Source organism: Argiope bruennichi, chromosome 3 (assembly GCF_947563725.1).
Source record: "Argiope bruennichi chromosome 3, qqArgBrue1.1, whole genome shotgun sequence".
Classification (NCBI taxonomy): Eukaryota; Metazoa; Arthropoda; class Arachnida; order Araneae; family Araneidae; genus Argiope; species Argiope bruennichi.
The window spans coordinates 84,867,446-84,887,513 of record NC_079153.1 but is presented as its reverse complement, the minus strand read 5'-3'; positions in this window follow the sequence as shown (position 1 = coordinate 84,887,513).

The following is a 20,068-nucleotide window of genomic DNA, read 5'->3' as shown; positions in this document are numbered from 1 at the left end:
AGCAATAGGTAATTAAGACATTCTAGAAAAAATATTTAAAATTAAAAAAGAATATTATATGGATTTCCATGAATACTTAGATTTAAAATGATTTCCAATTTAATGAACTAACAGGTCGCGGATATTCGAGTTAAGAGACTGTTCTTTACTGACCCAGCTCATAGCATAAAACAATCTGCAGAACCAATACATGTAATAACATGTAATAATTGTAATAATACATGTAATAATAATAATAATAATTGTAATTGTAATAATACATGTAATAATAATAATAATAATAATTGTAATTGTAATAATTGTAAAAATACATGTAATAATTGTTTTGGAATTTCATCCGATTATATAGAATTTCATAATGAATCTCATTAAGCAAACTTAACTGTGGAACTATATTTTAAATAAACACTGCTGTTTTTACGAAATAGAGTAATAAAAACATTTTGATTTTTTGAAACTGAAATATTTATTACAGCAAATGAAACAAATATTCAATTTTCTTTTAGAAACTAGAAAATAATTCTAAATTTATTATCTCCCTAGTGTCATCATAAATATCGTTTCTTAAGATTAAATCTACAATTTAGTTTGCAATTCTAAACAAAAATTAATAAATAATGTCGTATAAAGTATATTATAAATAATTTAGTCGGAAATAAGTCTTTTATAATAACAAGTTCTAACTTTAATCATTTTCTCTAAGTTACACAGAAATTTAATATTAAAATTTCAATAATATATTAGATGACATATTAATGGAAGAAAATTCAGTAATTCTTACCGCATGTTATGCTCATAACAAATTCATATCATTCCCGAAGAAAATATTCGATACTTTAAAAAAAGTAAAAATACTGTTTATGTTACTATTATAAGCAATACTGTTTATGTTACTCATAAAAATTTTTGTACACCATCAAATCCAATCTAAAATGAAGTGCAAATTACCCAGCAATAAATTATTAGAATATTATTGAAGATTATATAATTTAAATTATCTGCCTTCAGTGATTAGATATTTCACAGGGAATAATGAAGGTCCTTAGTTCCAATTAATTTTCTTATTCTTAATTTCATGTCTCAATAAAGTATTTTGAGCATAAATTATGAAGGATTTTAAGGACGCTCTATTTTGATAGTCCATGCTTAATTTGTATTTACTGTGTATATAAACATTTTTTCCATAATTTAGTGAAGGCCCATGATATAGTAATATTAAAATAGTAATTATAATTTAAACAAGAATTTTTTTTAAGTACACGTTGTCAGTTTCAGTACAGGGACTTCTTTGATTCGGCATGTAAACTTCGCAAGCGCAAAGGAAAATTTTTCGTTCCCCGTTTTAATTTAAATTAAAGAAATTTTGTCTTAAAAACTTCTAATGCAAAAAATAAAACTTATTTGAATTTTAATAAAACAATGAAATGTCTTAATAAAAAACAAACAAAAAAATATTCATAAGAAATTACCAAAATTTTAGCAGTGATTTAGGTATCAGTAGAAATAAAGTGTTTTAAATTTTAAAACAGAATAATTTTTAATATCAATAACATTTTCGGAAGCTATCGCAAATGATAGATTTTAATGTGTCATTAGTGCATCATTTAATGTATCTCTCTGATTTTAATTAACAAGAAAATTTAATAAAATTTCTGAAGAAATTGATGTTTGTTGCATATTGCATTCCTACCTTTCAAGGCTTATTTGAGCCAAATTATCTGTTCGTCATCATGATACATGAAATTTGAAAATGATAAAAGGAAATACATATTCTAAAAAAGGTAAAAATAAAAAGGTATGGCGTTCAAATAAAAAGGTTTGTTCGTACATTTGTACATAACAGAAATAAATGGATTAATCTAATGTAAATATAAAGTGATATGCTTTGGATTTTATTTATGACTGATTAGAATTTCTTAAATCTGTCTTGATAGTTAAATTCATAAATAATTTAATTTTATATATTGTGCTGAAATCAAGAAATGTGTAAAGTGAAACATATAAGCCATCTCAATGAAGTAGATGTAATCAACATAAAAATAAGAATCGTTGCTCAATTTCAAATATTTAATTCTCATTGTAATTATATAAAATTCTGATTCTTTCGTTATGAATCATAAAATTATTCATTCGTTATGAATCAACGATTCATTTTTTAAATAAGTATGCAGACAAAATGCATACTAATTTAAAATCAAATAATTTCGTTATCAAGTTACTTTTCAAAATATTATACTTTTTGACAAAAAATTTACTTGAGCGAAAACAGTTATGAGAAATATAATTTAAGATATATGAGTGTTTAAGAACAGCAATGTGCCATATGTCTTTATTAGTTTCGCTTTGAAAGTGTTTTGAAATCGTTTTTGATGTTGCCTTTCCTTCTCATCTCTACAGTCTCTTATTTGTCTGAACTATTGTCTGTGCTATGCCCAAATTGAAATAGATGATAAAGCTTAGCTGTTTTAAAAGAAACTACAACTTTTGGCACCGTTGCCAAATGTAACAATTTTAATAACTATTACGTTCAACAATTTTTTCCAACACATTTAATGTATAATTTGTTCTCTCTCTCTCTCTTCTATAAATCATAACTGACTGATTGTTTAACTCCAAAATCTCGAAAAAATTAGATGAACAAAAAAAAAGGTAATTTATAGTACAAAAACGCTATCATAGATTAAAAATAAATGTATATAATTAAAAATTATTTAGTTTCAAAATATTAAGGTTTGGTATGGCGATTTGTTCCACCTTATCACAAATGCTAGCAAAAAATATATCAAGAAATCAGAATCGATGATGATCAAAGTTTTTTAAGTTAGATTAGACGTTGGTGACTGACTAAAATTTACATTGCATAATTCAGTAAAATTATTCTTATATATACAATATTATTATGAATTTGTAATGATGCTTCCTTGCACAGTTAGTGCCCCTGTAACAAATAGAGTTTTACAGATTGCTCAAACAATTAGAGTTTTACAGATTGCTCAAACAATTGCCGAATACATCAAGGGTCAATGTACTCCCACCTGGTCAACGAATTTGGCTAGATCGGCAACAAAAATGAAGAACTCAGAATATTCGTAGAAGTTAGCATTATCTCCATCAGGACTCGAGTTCACTGTTTGTTCTAGAGCATGTTTTAGAACAAACATCTGAGAGGAGTTAAAAGTCAGTAATTGAGTTGATCTCAGCTCAGTAATTGAGGGGAGTCTCTCTTCGGAATACATATTACCAACCAGTCGTCTCTGAGCGATTTGTGCCTTTGCGACTGTCATTTAAAGTATTAAAGAATAATGTAATATTTTCTTAAATTCATTAACAGATGGCGCCTATCTCATTAAAACTATATTTAATCAAAATTTATTAAGTTAGGTAAGTAATAATTTATTCTGGTGATAATATACAAATGTGCAAATTGTCTACATTCTAGCTCCATGTGATACAAGTTATTACTCGATTAAATGTATTATCTTCATAATCATGAGAGAACGAAGTAAAACAGAAACATGAGTAAATATTTTTATTAAATTATAATCATATCTTCATTCATTCAAAATGAATAAAATTTAAATAATTGTTTCATTTGAATTTTGGGAAAAAAAACTGAAATAAGTGTCGAAATTACTCTTATGAAGAGTAAAAGCTAATTACAATAAAATGCTTTTGTACAATGTAAACATTTATTTAATTTTCTTTTTATTTTATTCGTAACTCTAATAATGCATAATAGATGAAACTTGCAACAAAATCCATATAAAATTCTAAAATTCAGCGACATTTGAAAAGATATGTATTATTCGATTTCGCTTTTCAGGAATGTTAAAGTACTAAAAAGCTATATTCGTCTCATCTTAGTTCTGATTATATCAGACGGTTAAATCAAGCAAAAATCCAGCAAACCAGTCATCCCAAAAATAATCCCATCAATAATGAATCCTCAAAAAGTGCACATCGATACATATAATGCACATAAGTGTAGTTTTTATTTCTACAAATCTTTTCCATCCTTACATTTTCAATATTTTCCTTTCAAGGCATGTTAAAACTCTTAAATCAAACTTAAGGATGAATAAATAACAATAATAAAAAACTTGCCCTTTTAGCCACATACTTCAAACTGTTTTCAGTTGATTCATTGGAAACTACTTTTATTTCTTTACAGAGGGTAACTACGAGAGCTCTTAAAATGCTCTTGTCAGTAACACAAAAGCGGCAACGTGTGACAAGTAATTGATTTTTTTTAAATAAAAAAGCAGAGCAAAAAGAAATAAAGAAGTAGAGCGTTTTGTTTCGCTTTTTTCAACCACTTATTTAAAAGGAAATGACAAGTACTTTACTTCTAAGACATGAATGGCTTACTCGCTTTTTACAACAGCGCTTTCTTTTAGAATCGAAATCTGGTTTCGACAAACTTTGGGATTTTTTTAATGACTTTCTTTTGCCGACTAGTCACTTTTAACTTATAAATCAAATATGAATATTCCTTTGACGTTGACCCCTTTTAACGTAAATTAGGTATGACGCTGTTTGGTAAAATGTTACGATTCCTGGAAGCGCTCTTTTGCTTGTTTTTTTAACTGATGTGAAAGGAAAATATTTTTTAAAATCATAGATGGATTATCATCTAATTAAAATAAGATAAAATTGCTTTAATGAAAAAAATAATTGCTTTTTCTTATTTCTTATCAGTTTTGTAAAATTTTTAGAAATATGTTTAATGAATTTTCTGGATTGTTTTAAGCAAATGTTCTATTAAAAATTCATATTTTTTAATACTGATTATCGAATATCGATATATCGAAGTTATTAAATATAGTCTAAACATTATATATATATATATATATATATATATATATATATATATATATATATATATATCTTTAAACAATCTATTGATTGTCATTTTAATAATTAAAATAAGACAATTTTCAAAAAATTCAAATTCCACGTAATTTGTTGGTTTTCATAGTTAGAGTAAATTGCTTTCTCATTTCTTCTGTCGCATGATAAAAAAAACTAGTTCCAATACGGTATTTATTACTTAAAACAAGCAATTCTCGTACATAAATATATAGATAAATTTATTTATTCTGTGCATCTCGGCAACAGATCTAACGATTTAGTACCAAATTGTATATTTAGATAAGGTTTTGCTTTTTTTATTTATATAAGTGTCTTTCCTGAAAATGAGATTTTACACAAAAAATTCATAACAATTAAAGCCTTTTTCTCTATCTGCTCTCATTCCTGACAATGTTATATTGCACCTTTTCGGGCATGATTTCCCCACAGTAAAACTGAGTGAAAGTTCAAAAATGAAAGTAATTCTAGATAAACTGCAAAATGAATAGTATAATATAGCCAATTGTATTGTGTTGTATGGAATACTGTAATATAGCCTTTGTTTAATATGTTATTCATGTTAAACTAAGTGCATTCATGAATTTTTATTTAAATGTTCAATTCATATGTAGGTAAAATATAAAAACATTTATATGTAATTTGTATATATTTCGTATCTATATATTTTCTCCCAAAAAACGCGATATTACAAAACAAATATTTGCCGAGTGAAGCTCAGTCTTCTAAATATTGAAACAATGTGCCGAAAAATAATAATTAGAAAATAAATCTGAAAAATATCAATACAAAGTTGAAAAATACCATCCATATTTATGGAAATCACAGTGCAATAGTTAAAGTGCGCGAATAAATAAAATGTATTTAATAATTAAAATAATGTACATTTTAGAACTGCATTTAATTACAAGTACTATGAACAACCATGAATATAGGTGAAGATAATAACTTCTATAACATTACAGGAGGTTTCTAAACGCGTATCCTATGAAATTTAATAAATGTTCATATTTGACAATACCGAATAAATTGGTGTGCTCTCACAAGTTGTGCAGATGCATGTTTTACTGCCAACGGGATGTCGAACTCTAAAGTTATCTGGTGGCCACAGGAAATCGAATCACGCCTTCATATGTTTGCCGATCGTGCCAACTAATGTACAGTTAAGTTTAAGTGCAGTCGACATGCATGATTGAAGGTAATGGCCATTTCTCGTGTCACCGGTCTTACTGATTAGGAAAAATATCAGAACAAGGAAATACATTTATTTTTTCTATGCTACTTTTCACAGTATTGGCATTTCTTGAAATATTGAATTTTGAATCATTTAAATCTCACAATTGATGTAATTTATTATAATACTCTTAGTTAATTAATTGCTGGAATTTAAGGAGAATAAATAAATTCCCCCAACGCACCCGATTTTTTTAAATGAATATTTAGTAAAATCTTACACTGAATAATTCTTATCTAAAATCTGCATTATTTTGAAATGAGCAATTTTTTCATTAGACAATATTAATAATACTATTAATATTTACGTGGTCTAATATTATTACTATTATTTTAATGCTAGATAAAATATTAAACTAACGTTGACTTTTCTTTGTAGAAAAACTAAGATAAATACATAAATTATTCATAAAATAATATATTTATTTAAATATCTACGAAAATACTCTTTGTTCTATTAAGAATATTATCTCGACTTGCAAATACAAGAACTAAATAACACTGAATATTTGAAGGAAAAAGTTGAATAAATATCAACAAACTATTTACAAATAAATGGAAAAAATATGAAGATTATTGACACGCACTCAGACAGAATAATTATTTGGAATTGTACAATATCACAGAAGAAGAATGATTTTCTAAATTTCAGTCAAAATTTGTGCGCCTGTGCGGGAAGAGGAGAGAGGAATTAAAGTTGGTAGATTAAGTCAAAAACTAGGATTATACTTGGATTACATGATGTAACATTTCTATGAAAAAAAAGAAGAGATTACACATAACAGGAATTAAAAATATATCGCAGCACAATAAACAACTTTCAGCTTTAAAAAAATTTAAAGTTTGCTCTACAAATAACTATTTTAAAGAAAGAACCAAAGGGAATGATCGTTCCTAGATTTTCACGAATTCTCTATAATTAAGATCTTACCCTCCTCATACTTCTGAGTAAAATTAAAGACCTTGGGTAAGACGGCAAATGCTTTATTATGTCATTAGCAAACCACAATTCCGAAACATAGACCATTGGCGTGAATCTAACATTTTTACTAAATCTATCCTCCAAATATATATTTTGAGCTGCTTTTTTTGCCGGTCAAATTTCTAAAATTTGACACAAGAACTGCAATTATTTTCAAAGATAAAATATTTAATTTCATTGATTTAAATCCTTCCGCTTATGACTGATTGAATTTATAAGCATTCGAAAATACAGATCGATAAACTGTCAACCTATCAATAGATTTATTTCAAAAATTTAGTAAGAGTCTATAGTTTAACTGCTAAACATGTATACCAAATTTCATCGACCCCCTTGTGGAATTATGGAACTTAATTTTAAACTAACAACGAAACAGACTTCCAGGGAACGGATTTCCTACAAAATAACACAGAAATCTACAAATTTAGTTGTTAGACTATACATCAAATTTCTTCAGTCTAGTATAAAACGTTTTTGATGCAATCATGTTCATAGACAGAATGACTGACTGATCGACAGAAAGAACCCCGAAAATATGTTTTTCGAACTCAGTGAGGTTTGAAACATGAAGATTTGTGAGAATTTCGACTTCGAATGTTTTGACACTTACTTTCTTTATACTTCGTATGTCTATGCACTTTAGCTTATACAGCAGATGCGTAGACACATTATAAATGAGAGATACATAATTTTTGAAAAGGATCTCCGCTTCAAATAGATATATTGCTAAAATTCGTGTATTTTTGTTCAAAATTATCAGATTTTTTTGTCGACAATACCGAACGTCATTAGGATTCCATTAAGATATCTGTAAATCTATCTTTCTTACTATAAGAGGAATAACGCAGGGGAAACAATCTTATAAACTCATAACTATAAAAAGAAAGAAAAAATTTTTATACTGGAAAAGATAAAAAATAAAACAAAAAGGGGCAGATCTCTAATTACTCGAAGCAAAAATTTACTTCCAGCTAATACTCCTCTTAAAATATGAATTAGTAAAATTCATTAAAAGAAGACTTCCGCTAACTAAACCGGAAGTATTGCCATGTTTTCATCTCCGCACACAGTCGCAAAACTTCCGCAGGCCTTCAATAATAAATGAGACGCAATCATCAGAATATGGACTCCCATTTCTCGTTTCAAATGAAGAATCAATCTTTACAAGCGCATGCTTCTCTGTTCTTGGTCATCAATAAAGAAACTAATCTAAAAGCAGAGGTACTCTAAAAAGCCAATAAAAGTTTTTACTTTTAGTTGTTCCCACATCCAGCTTATTGACCGAACAGGCACGTTGCAGACACACAAAAAATTACGTACTTAATGACTAAAGGGCAGAATAGGAAAGGTTTTTCCCTTTGTAGTTCTCTAAGTTAGAGGACTAGCTTTACTGTTTCAGAGCGGAGGAAGGGGAGAGAGAGCGATATCGAAATAAAAATCTATTATTTGTGACTTGTAAAGACAAGTTCACTTTTTTATCATTTTAGTTAAAATTTCAGACAATTGAGTTTCCTTGTAAGCGTTCAAATCTAGGCCAATCCCATTTGTTCTTCTACGTAAAGAGGCTATTGATATTGATTAGGGGGCGACTGCTCATTTACATGAGCTTTGTTTTAGAATGTAACGGCTAAGCACAGGACAATCGTTTTAAGGTAATTGTTATTGCAAACATGAAGTCATCTGATTTTATTTCGGATTTAAAAATTTAACTGGCAGTAAAGCAATTTCTGCCTCTTCGTTCTATTCTAACGACTTTCACTTAATAATTAGCATTTTACTTGGCACTTACACGAAATTTAATTATATATTATATATTATTTTCCAATTATCAAACATATCATTTATTCAGAAGCATTAGATCAAGTCATTAAGATATATCCTGTTTATTTATAGTTTCACTGTAACCAATTTTCTTGTTTCGCACATCGATCGCCCGATTGATTAAATTTTGAATACCTTCCCTATTTTAAAGAGAAAAAAAACGGTTAATCGCTTTTTATGTTGCATTAAAGACTAAATAAACTTTTGCTGAATATTAGATATTCACTAACCTTTAACATATAAATGCATTATTACATAAACTGATTTCATAATCAAAAATACATAATCCAATTATCTTATGTAATGGTATTTCTTAAAGAAATATAAATGATAATCATATATTTCTTGAGAATCCTATATTGTATTATATTATATATAATGTATTTAGAGGTAATTATAATTATCAGCTCGGGATTTTTAAAACAAGCAAATAATGTAAGTTCATAACGGGGAACTTACTAGCAAAAAATATTTAAATTGCAAACCATGTAGCAATATGTAGAATGTGAGAATTCAGGAAGAACAACTCAAGCGAAACTCTAAATAAATGGTGGAAAACAGTTTGTAAAACAGGAAGAAAAACTGATTACCAATTATAATTATATAAAAGAAACACTTTACAAAAAAAATAATAATTCCATTATTTTAGTTCATCCAAGATATATGAATGAATTTTCTGAAACTAAATTTTTTCATTAAAAATAATATACATTTAAAACGAAAATTTGCAACCAAGACTTTATGCTTAAATTTATAACAGCAAAATGAAATAATTTATAATTGAAGCTTCTTTAAAGGTTGATTTGAAATTTGAAATTTATGCATAACAGATTTAACAAATTTATGTATAACAGATTCTTTTGTGTGTGTAAATTGCCAGTTTTTTGAAATTATCAATTAACAATTCATTCGGATCGTCTTTTTCTAATCATGTTGTGCAAGAGTATATTGTAATGCAATTGCATGCTATAGCAGCTTAAAACATAATGCAAGATATTCATAAATTAATATTCCAAATTTACACGGCTATTATAAAAAACGCACAATAGTACAAAACTTGTTGCTCATCGGAAATCAAAAATAGCAGTTAAAAATTAAAATTCAACTCAATTATAATAATTAAAAGTAAAATAATTATCTCATACTTTTTTCTACATGTTTGGTATGAAGCTTTGAAATTCTGCTAGTATGTGTGCAGGCGGTTTTGTTTGGGTTGCGGGGTATTGAACACTTATAACTGCGTTGAATTTAAAACTTTCAATTGTTATTTTTGATTTTCCATAAAAGACAAGATTGTAATTTTATTTGTTTCCTTTCAACATTCTTACCAATTTAGTATATTCATTAACAAAACTCTATACATATACTATGTATATTATATTAGACGTAAAAATACCATTACTATTTCCCGTGTGAATAATTAAGTTTATAAGTGGATAAATCTTGCATTTACCGATAAGCTTTTCGAATAAATTTTTTAAAAAAAGTTAGTTGATTCCATGGTACCTCAATTTTAATCTTTCTTCATGCCAAGGTAAAGCGACTTTATATTTTCTCATTTACTTAGAGAAAGTATTGTAATCGTCAAAAAAAAAATCGAATTCATAATTTTGATGAATATCCACATTTTATATCTCCTTGAATCCGAAAAACACTTTTTGGGAATTATGGCTGCCTGTTTTTCTGATTATGAAAACAATTAGAGATGGATAAATGAAATTTGGTATTATTTTTACACCAAAATTGTGGGTTTCTATCAAATTTTAAATGAAAAGAATTTAAAATAAATATTTTTTTCCAGCTGTTCAAATACAAAATGGTAACTACATAAAGTCATAGTTAAATAGAAAAAACTTCTAAATTGTAGACAAGTATAAAATTAGGAAATCCGACAACCGTCTGTCGGTCTCAACATTCACAAGTATGTAAATGCGCTAACTTAAAAATGTATGGAATTTAGTATAGGGTTTTGTGATTTATTTAGTTCAGTGACAAAGCTCGGTTTTAATCTGTTAGAAAAAAAAAATGAAATTCATTTTGTTTTCCGATACTTGCTTATTAACAGTATTCCAGCTATTAATCGTCAGAAATAGTATTCTCATAAATCATTTCGTAACTATTGGTCGCTATGGCATACGATTAATAATAAATAAATACATTTGTTAAGATTATACCAACAAGTTTGGGTAGACATCTCCTGCAAATTGTAATCAAGTAAAGATCCTGAAATGTTGCTATATGTTAGATTTCCATTGATAGAAAAAAAAAATGCATGCGGATTTGGAAACTCAATTTGTGTCCGTCCCCTGCGGGCTTTAAAGAGGCGCAACGCGCTGTCAATCTCCAGTAAGCACGCCTGGTTACAAGCCTCGTGCGATGTTCGGTCTGTTTAGATGCTGGAGGAGAGCCAAAAAACGCCTCTTCGCCTCCCGGATTAGCGCACCTCCATCCACCTCCACTCCTTGGCTCTTTTCTGCTTTTTTTCATTATTCACTAACTACGCCGGAAATGCTTCTCCGTTCGCGTGTTGTAAGAACCATTTGTTATGCTAAAGTTTCGTGGCTTTGAAGGTGAGCTCGGAATTAAGGACTGCAAGTGTTAAGTTTGAGGAGGGAGCACTCTCTTCTATTTCTTCTCTTCTTTTTTTGCGGGTCTTCTTCTCTCTGGGTGTTATCAAAATAAATATGCAAATGTATTCTCAACTCGACGATCGATGTCATTTTGACGTCAAAATGAAAATCGTCGAAAGAGGTTGAGAAATGTTTGACATTTTCACCTCATCACAGAATTTCGTTTCTGGGATGAATATTTTTTAGAGAGTGATGTTTCGGAATCATGGTGGGGATATGGATGGAATATTTTAGGGAAATAATGTTAAAAGTTTTAAGAAATTATTGGTATTTTTGAATAGTCTTACGAAACAAAGATATTTGATAAAGTATTTAATTATTTATTGAATTCACTTATTTTTATTAAATAAGTTGCGAACAATAAAAATTATTTTAACAGTAAAGAATATGTATTTTCAAAGAACTTCTAAAAACACCTTTTTCTATTCTAAAGAATTTCATTAAATTTACGAATTATTTTGATGAAAGAAAAATATTTAAAAGATATTCATTATTTTTCCGTTTCTTCTTTTACGAAATAACGCAACATAATTATTTTGGATGTCGTGTTGATCATTTAGATTTTATTTATGTTAACTATATGTGTTAGTTGATATCTAAGAAATCAAAGTATAAACATCTAATCTCGGCAGAAAACCTTTTTTTCTAAAAGGATAAAAATAATTTTTATTAAAATGACAAGCTTTAAAAGAAACTTCATTCATTCTTTTAATTTTAATTCATTCTTTTTCATTCTTTTTTTTTATTTTTCTGAACTTTATATAGAAATTTATACTGAATAATAATAAAATATCACAAGAAACATTGTTTCGAATGGAAACTCTCAGATTGACAATGATGAGTAAGAAAGATGCTTGAAAGTTTAGAAGAAGAATATTAGCGGAAGCGAAAACTTACAACTTAATTTTATGTGAAAAATTACTGTTCTTGTACATAAAATGTAGACTGACTTTTTTTACTATTATGTGTTTGAAATCTAAATACAATATCATAGATACATTTATAAAAAACATAAAATATATTTAAATTAAAAAAAACTCATTGTATTATACTATCACTGCATCAATTATTTATTTAAGTTCCTATTAGCTATTTTTTAAACATCTTAAGTTACTTGAAATCCTCACTAAACTTGGAGGATTCATTAAACAATTTCAAGTTTGAAAATACACGAGAATTAAAAACAAAGAATCTGATGGTTACGAAAAATGATCTTCTAATAAAAGTTTCTACATAACTGTCTAATTTCGTACTTTTTACATAAAATGACAGCAAAAACATTTGAGCTACACCGATACACTTTATGTAATCAATTTCAGTAATTAATCTTCACCTGCATATTTTTTTATAATATAAATTAATTTAATCTATCAAGTTTCGATAGGGCATCTCAGAATAAAGTTTTTTTTCAAACAAGCCATGACAAATCGATTAAGAAAAAATCTTACTTCAATCAGTTAGAGGGTGTAAAACGATTACCGTGCTATAAAATTAATTAATCAACTTTCATAAACTAATAATCAGAAAAATTAAGTTATGGAAAATTTATAATATTAATGCATATTTAAAACTGACTAGCAAGCATTATTAATCAGAAAACACATAAAGTATAAAAAAAAATATTTAAAGTTTTCAACTGAAGTGGCAATATGTCTGTAATATTTATATCTCACAAAACTAAGAAAAATTATATACAATGACTGAAAGTTTAACTATGACAAAATGTAATTGCGTTTGATATAATATAAATACCATCGTGCATGTTCTCTTTCGATGCAGTCAACAGCGTTCTGCACAACTTATTTCCAATGGCGAGAAATTAATGCAATACCTGAATTAGAACCAGTTATGTTGATATCCTTTACCAACAATTCGATACTAATGGAAAGAGGAATTATTCAGAAATTTTTGGAGTCCTTTTTGCATGGAGTGCCATTTCTCACAAAAGTAAGAAAAAATATGTACAATGGTTGGAAATCTAATTATAGCAAAAGATAATTGCTCTTGATATAACACAGATACTAGAATGTAATGCTTGCAGTCTTTCGATGTAGTCAACAGCGTTCTGTACAACCGGTTTCGAATGTCGATAATTTTATGCAATATTAGAATACAGCAATTCTGCTGATATTCCATATCAATACCAATTATATAGAAGATTCCAATGGAACTATCTATTAATTTAAGAATTTCTAGAGCAGATTTGCATCGAATTCCATGATGTGATTATTTCTTCTCCGAATCAAATTGGTTTCATGTCTAGATAGAACAAATTCCAATCAAAAGAACAAAAACTCTTTTTCGTGAATAAGAATCAAAACGCTAAAGAGATTCTTCAAGCAATAATTTCTTCCATAAAGTACAGATATCTTATTAAAGTATTTTACTAATTCTATGTGGTTGGAATCTAGATGTATAGAAAGCTAGTAACTATATCGAAGATATATAAGGTATTATAAGTTAGTATGTGTATTGAATTAGATCCAATGATACTGTTGCCATTTTCAAATCTCAAACTTTTATAAATATGACAAATATATACTAAATTTCTAGATATAAACATACTACACAATAACTCAATTTCTCAATACAAGGACACTATTCAGTAATTTTATAAACTAAGTAGACGACATCTCATTTGCAGAAAGAGGGGCAAACTTCTATTAAGCAAAATTTCACTTAAAATATACCATTCCGAAACATATACAAATATTGCAAGTTTATTCTCTCTTCACATAAGAAGAAGTTGGTTTTCGTGTGACGTCTTTCGCGTACTAAAGTTTGGTCGAAGGAGTTTATTTTTAGATCATCTCCGAATCGTGAACTATTTGCTTTCCAGTGAATGTGAGACCCGTGACAAGTCTATTGGAAAAATACTGAATTCAGCTCTTTTCTGAGATACGTCAGATTGCCTTTTTCTCTTCCCGATTCTCCTCCAAAAGGAAAGAAAGAAAACATAAAAAGGAATGGGGAACTTACTAGAGAAATAGGTCACGTGTTTCTGGTCATGCGCAGTGGAGATACGACCACGGGGAATGGTCGTGGAAAACAGCGTACGTATTGGATTCACACAAGATTCAGTGTTTGTCGAGTAAGGTTCGTTGCCCTTTGTACTGCTAAAAGCCTTTGCCTACCGTGAAGAGCAGGCTATTATTTACGCAAATATTCGGGTTTGTTTTGTTTCGGTAGAGAAAAATGATAGAAAATCGTTAAATTGATTGATATAAAAACGACATTCAATGTTTTTCAGCATTGTAGAACTCGCAGAACTGTATTTGATTGGCATACAAATAAGGTCTCTTTTTTCCTGTTATCAGAAGTATAGATAATTTTGTCTAAGTATTATATAGTAGATTTGGTTATGTAGATTATATAGATTATGGTTATTTTCTAGCACAAAAAATTAGTATTGGCTATTTTCAAGTGAACAAGAAGACTTTTCTTTATTTTCATATTCCATAGTAATTTGCGATAATTCTAGAAAACAGATTTAATCAAAAAATTGTTAATTATTTAAAATATATAATAATATTAAAAATATTGGTAAACAAATACACTTTAGATTGTGTTACGCATCATACATTACCACATTTTAAATTAAAATCAGAGGTTTTCATAAAAAAAGAAGTAGATAATGCTCATCATCTGTGTGTGTTATTTGATTCTTTTATATAATTACAAAATATAATTATAAGCAAAATATAAATATGTGCATATTTTACTTACGATTAATCCACTATTTTTTTAAAAAAATCCGTTTCATTTTTCCTTTATTTAAATTAAATTTTAATTAATTTGTGTCGAATTTTAATTTTTTATAAAATAAAATGTATATATGGTTAATATGCATTAAAGAAAATGGGTCATATGACATATTGTATAACATGCCATGAATATGACAATATGTCTATATGTAAAAATGAAGGAAGGAGTAATAGCTAAAAACAGCGCAATGCATTATTATCTATCTCCGATGAGCAGCTAATTCACGAACTTATATTGTTTAATTTCATTTGACTATCTTATACATAATTTTATACTTATGCATATGTATTACCTTTTTCGGTTTGAGAGTCTCTTATAGAATCAAATTACTATGTATGTCATCTATCAAAAAAGTACACGTTATCGGCATGTTATTCGTTTCCCAGTATATAACTTTGCATTCAGCATTGAATTGATGCAAGCACATAGAGAGATAGGTGAACCCATATTCATTTTTATTATAAGCCCTAACCTCTTGTACCTGACACCAACGTAACAAGAAATAAAATCCTATATAATAATCCAAATACTGAATTTCCTGCTGCAGAGACATTCAAACAACTTCAGTCTAGACTGATACAAATAGAGATAGATATCATACATATTTTCTTTTATTACATCCATCAATACATGTCTGGCATTGATCCTATCAAAAAGGACTCCATGCCAGCTCAATATGTATGAGTGTATTGCCGATTGCCGGTGACTACCTTATTTAAAATTCCCAGTACGGAAAGAGAAATTTTGAATCTATCACTTATAGTATTTTGAAGAAACTTTTAAGTTATTTCTAATTTGTTAAGATAAAAAATTTCTTTGGTATGTTGAATATTAGTTTAAGCATTAATTAAAAAAACATTTCTATTATAGTTCACTTGATATTCTTGTTACTTTGCTTGCTACAGGGTGGAACACAAATTAAAATCATAATTCACTGTAATATTAAGATAATTTATGTTTTATATAAAGAAGAATCCTACGGCGTCTTGTATGTAAATATTTATGAAAGTGAATGTTGGACACAAAATGCATTCTAGCATATTTTTTCCGTGTTATACTTATCCAGAGAAAAGTTTCTTCATGTTATTCATTGAAAATATTAGTTTTCAATGAATTGTTTCATTGAAAATATTAATTTTAATTAAAATAAATGCTGGAATGAGTTTATTGAGGCCGTTAAAAAATAAATAATATAAACGACCATTTGAATATATTAACATACCCAGACGAATAAATTATATACATTACATATTTTAAAAATAACTATACTTTCATTATATACATTTAATGTATGAAATATTTTGTTTAAATATAAATAAATTGCTAAAAACTTATATATTAATTAATTAAAGTATATTAACTATACTTTATTATAATAAAATATTCTTTTATTAAAATATATTATTTATTTTCATTAAAAAATGAATTTAAAAAGTATTTTTGTAATAAATGTATAAAAAAATTATTTTAGCCATCAAACTATTGTAAATATAAGAGTCGTATTATTTTAATATTTTTATATTATATTTATTTTATACATGAAACTTGCTTATTATAAAGACTGTTTTTACAAGATGTAACTGTCCAGATCTTCTTCTTGTATTCAGAGCAGATAAAAAGCAGAATTTTTCTTTATAACAGTAGAAGAAAACCAAACCATTAAATATTCGATGAAACAATGAAAACAGTTTGTATTTCATTGCAAAAGTAAACACTGTTATCAAAAATTAAGCAAAAAACACTTTAAAAATTTTTTTTCTAGACAAATTAATGGGTTTTATTAAAAAGAAATTTTAAGACATTTAAAATAATTTATCAATAATAGAATTATTGAGAAAAGCGACGGAATCTGATTAAATGTTGGTTAATTGAAATTATAATTAAAATTTTGCTCCAAATTCTCCTTGCTTCAAAGTTGTACTGTATTATAATTTGATGCTTGAAGATCAAACTATCCTGTAAACACTTAAACTCCATCCAACACATATGCAATCTTATTTATTATCAATGGCAAAGCCCTTGATAACTTTAAAAATTTAATTGAAATATAGTTTCAAGGAATATCATTTGTTAAAATAGAATCCTACTTGAAATTACTTATAATTTCTATAATTAACAATTACTGTGAAAATAAAGTAAACTTTTAGTATAAAAAGCACTATCAACGCAATTTCTACAACTCAATATAAAAAAGTGGTTTATGAGCTTATACAATTCTTGAAAGAAGCTTGTTGAAAGAGAAAAACTGACTCGCATGTCTAATTCCCATTTCCATACATTATTTCGATTTCAGCCTTTAATTAATAAGTTAAGTACAAAAATACCAAATAACACCCAAACTTTGTAAAAAGTTTTGTAACTATTCATCTAGTGCATGTGCTGCACTTTATTTTAGGGCAAATGTTGGCAAGAAAACTCTGAATCATGATCTGAATCTCAAATATTTCTGTGCCGAAAGTAGATGTTGTTGACTCAAGTCACGGGACCCAATGTAGAAAGGGCTCAGCTGTTTGCAACTTCTATGTTTAAAAACGGTTTTTCGGCGTTAAGAAGGGGAATATTTACGTATTTTACGAATTGGGAAATTCCGTTGCAAGTCCAACGCTGTTGGGCTGAAAGAAATTACGAATTCTTGACACTTTAGCAACGTTTAGAGGATATTTATTGTACAAAAAAGAGACAATGTCTTGTATGTTTAAAAACCAAATCAGGGTATCTGCCTACACATTTAGATAGGAATGAGATGTTTCGAATGCTAAGTCAGTGGAGTAATTTGGAAGAAAGCTAAATGCCATAGAAATTGATTGTTTTCTATAAAATATCGTTTGCTTTTGGGCAAAATCTAAAACCTCATTTCAATCTAATATAAACATCATTTCTAAATATTATAAAAATCGTAATTCGGGAAATAAGGATGAATGTATATAAGAAACTACTGTTTGCAATGGTATCAAAAGAATTTTCCTCTTAATATTTAGAACGCAGATTTAATGAGCTTTTTGTTACACTTCTTTGATCTAGAATATTTAATCAATTCTATGAACAAAAGATTCACAATAAAGCAAAATCGCATTATCTTTGAGCATATGAGAACACCAAAGGTAGAAATAATGCTCCAAAATTGAAAATAAGCCATTTGTAACAAAGAAGATTAACTTGTTTTTAATCTCTTTCAAGAAATTCTAAATTGTTTCATAATTTAGGGACACAAAAGTTGCATTAAATTAAAATGTTTTAAAAGAAAAACGTCAGAAATATTTTCCATATATTTTAGAAAATACGCTAAATTCTAATGCTATCCATACATTTGACCTTAATCCGACATATTAAAAAAAATTTAATCACTCCGTTTTCAATGACTGTTGAAACGACATGTTTATAATATAGTGCTTCCCGTACAGAAACCGTGGGCATCATTTCCAATTAAAAATGGACTATTTATCTATTATTTGCCACACAATCTTAAATATAGGAAGAATTGTACATATATGAGGTTTTAGAATCTATCGCTCTATGATTTAGAAGTTTAGATTGTTGATAAGCCTAAATAAGCAGAAATGTATTTTCAAAATAAAGTCCAATGAATATTAACTGTAGTACAGGTATTGCCATCTCCAGGACTAAAGACGGCCTCCATTATATGAACTGAGTTATGTTATATAATTCCTTTAACGTATTAATAATCTCAATTTAAAACTAAATATCTCTTAAGAAGTCACATTGAAAAGTAGCATATATGTACCATTATTAACTATCATTCCAAGCCCTGACATTTCGATTCTACCTGAATATAGAAATTAAATGGAATTCAAAATTCCTTCAAAGGTTAAAGCTGTCTCAGAGGAAAGATTTATGCACTATTAAGAAATTTACTCATCTAATCTAAAGATAATGTCTAATCTTAAGATAAGATCTGACCTAAACATTATCAATCTAAAGATAATGGCCATAATAATATGATGAAAACGTTTCAGTATAGAAACAATGTTATTGTTGTGAAGTTTAGTCACACAACGCCATTACAAAAAAAGCTGCACCAAGTAAGAAATGTTGTTAAATTAATAAAAGTAAACTTAAAATAAAATTTTAATTCCATTAAAATTTAAATTCCATTTATTGAAAAGTTTACAAGTAAACAATAAAATCAATGTCAGAAAGATAAAATATAGCAATTAAAGTATGTTTATATCTAGATAAAATATAAATACCAATGACATTTAAAAAATTCTAATATATAGGCACATCTTCTCATCAAATCTCTAATTTTTTACAAATGGTGAATAAAAAAACGTTAAGACTTTCACAACGAATTGTGCAAACCACTCATCAAATAAAAGAAGATTATGGATGCAATAAGTTTGATCAATACTGGTCAATTTAACTTGGCATCGAGCACAAATACACACTTGACCCCAAACTTATTTAAACGTATTGACTACGACAGCTATATAATTCGAAGCCCACTTGATATACACTTGATCACAAACTTATATCAAACGTATTGACAACGACAGCTACATAATTCGAGGCCCACTTGATACACACTTGACCACAAACTTATCTCAAACGCATTCACAACTACAGCTATATAATTCGAGACCCAATTCCACTAAAGTTTCAATAAATGCATGTGCTTTTCTCGCAAAAATATATTTTCGTTCGTCTAACTGAAACTTCTAAAGTATTAGGCTATCCTCTTAGGTAAATTCCAAGTTATTTGACATGTCTTAACAATATAAGATGTCACATGTCTTAAAAAATGTTAAGA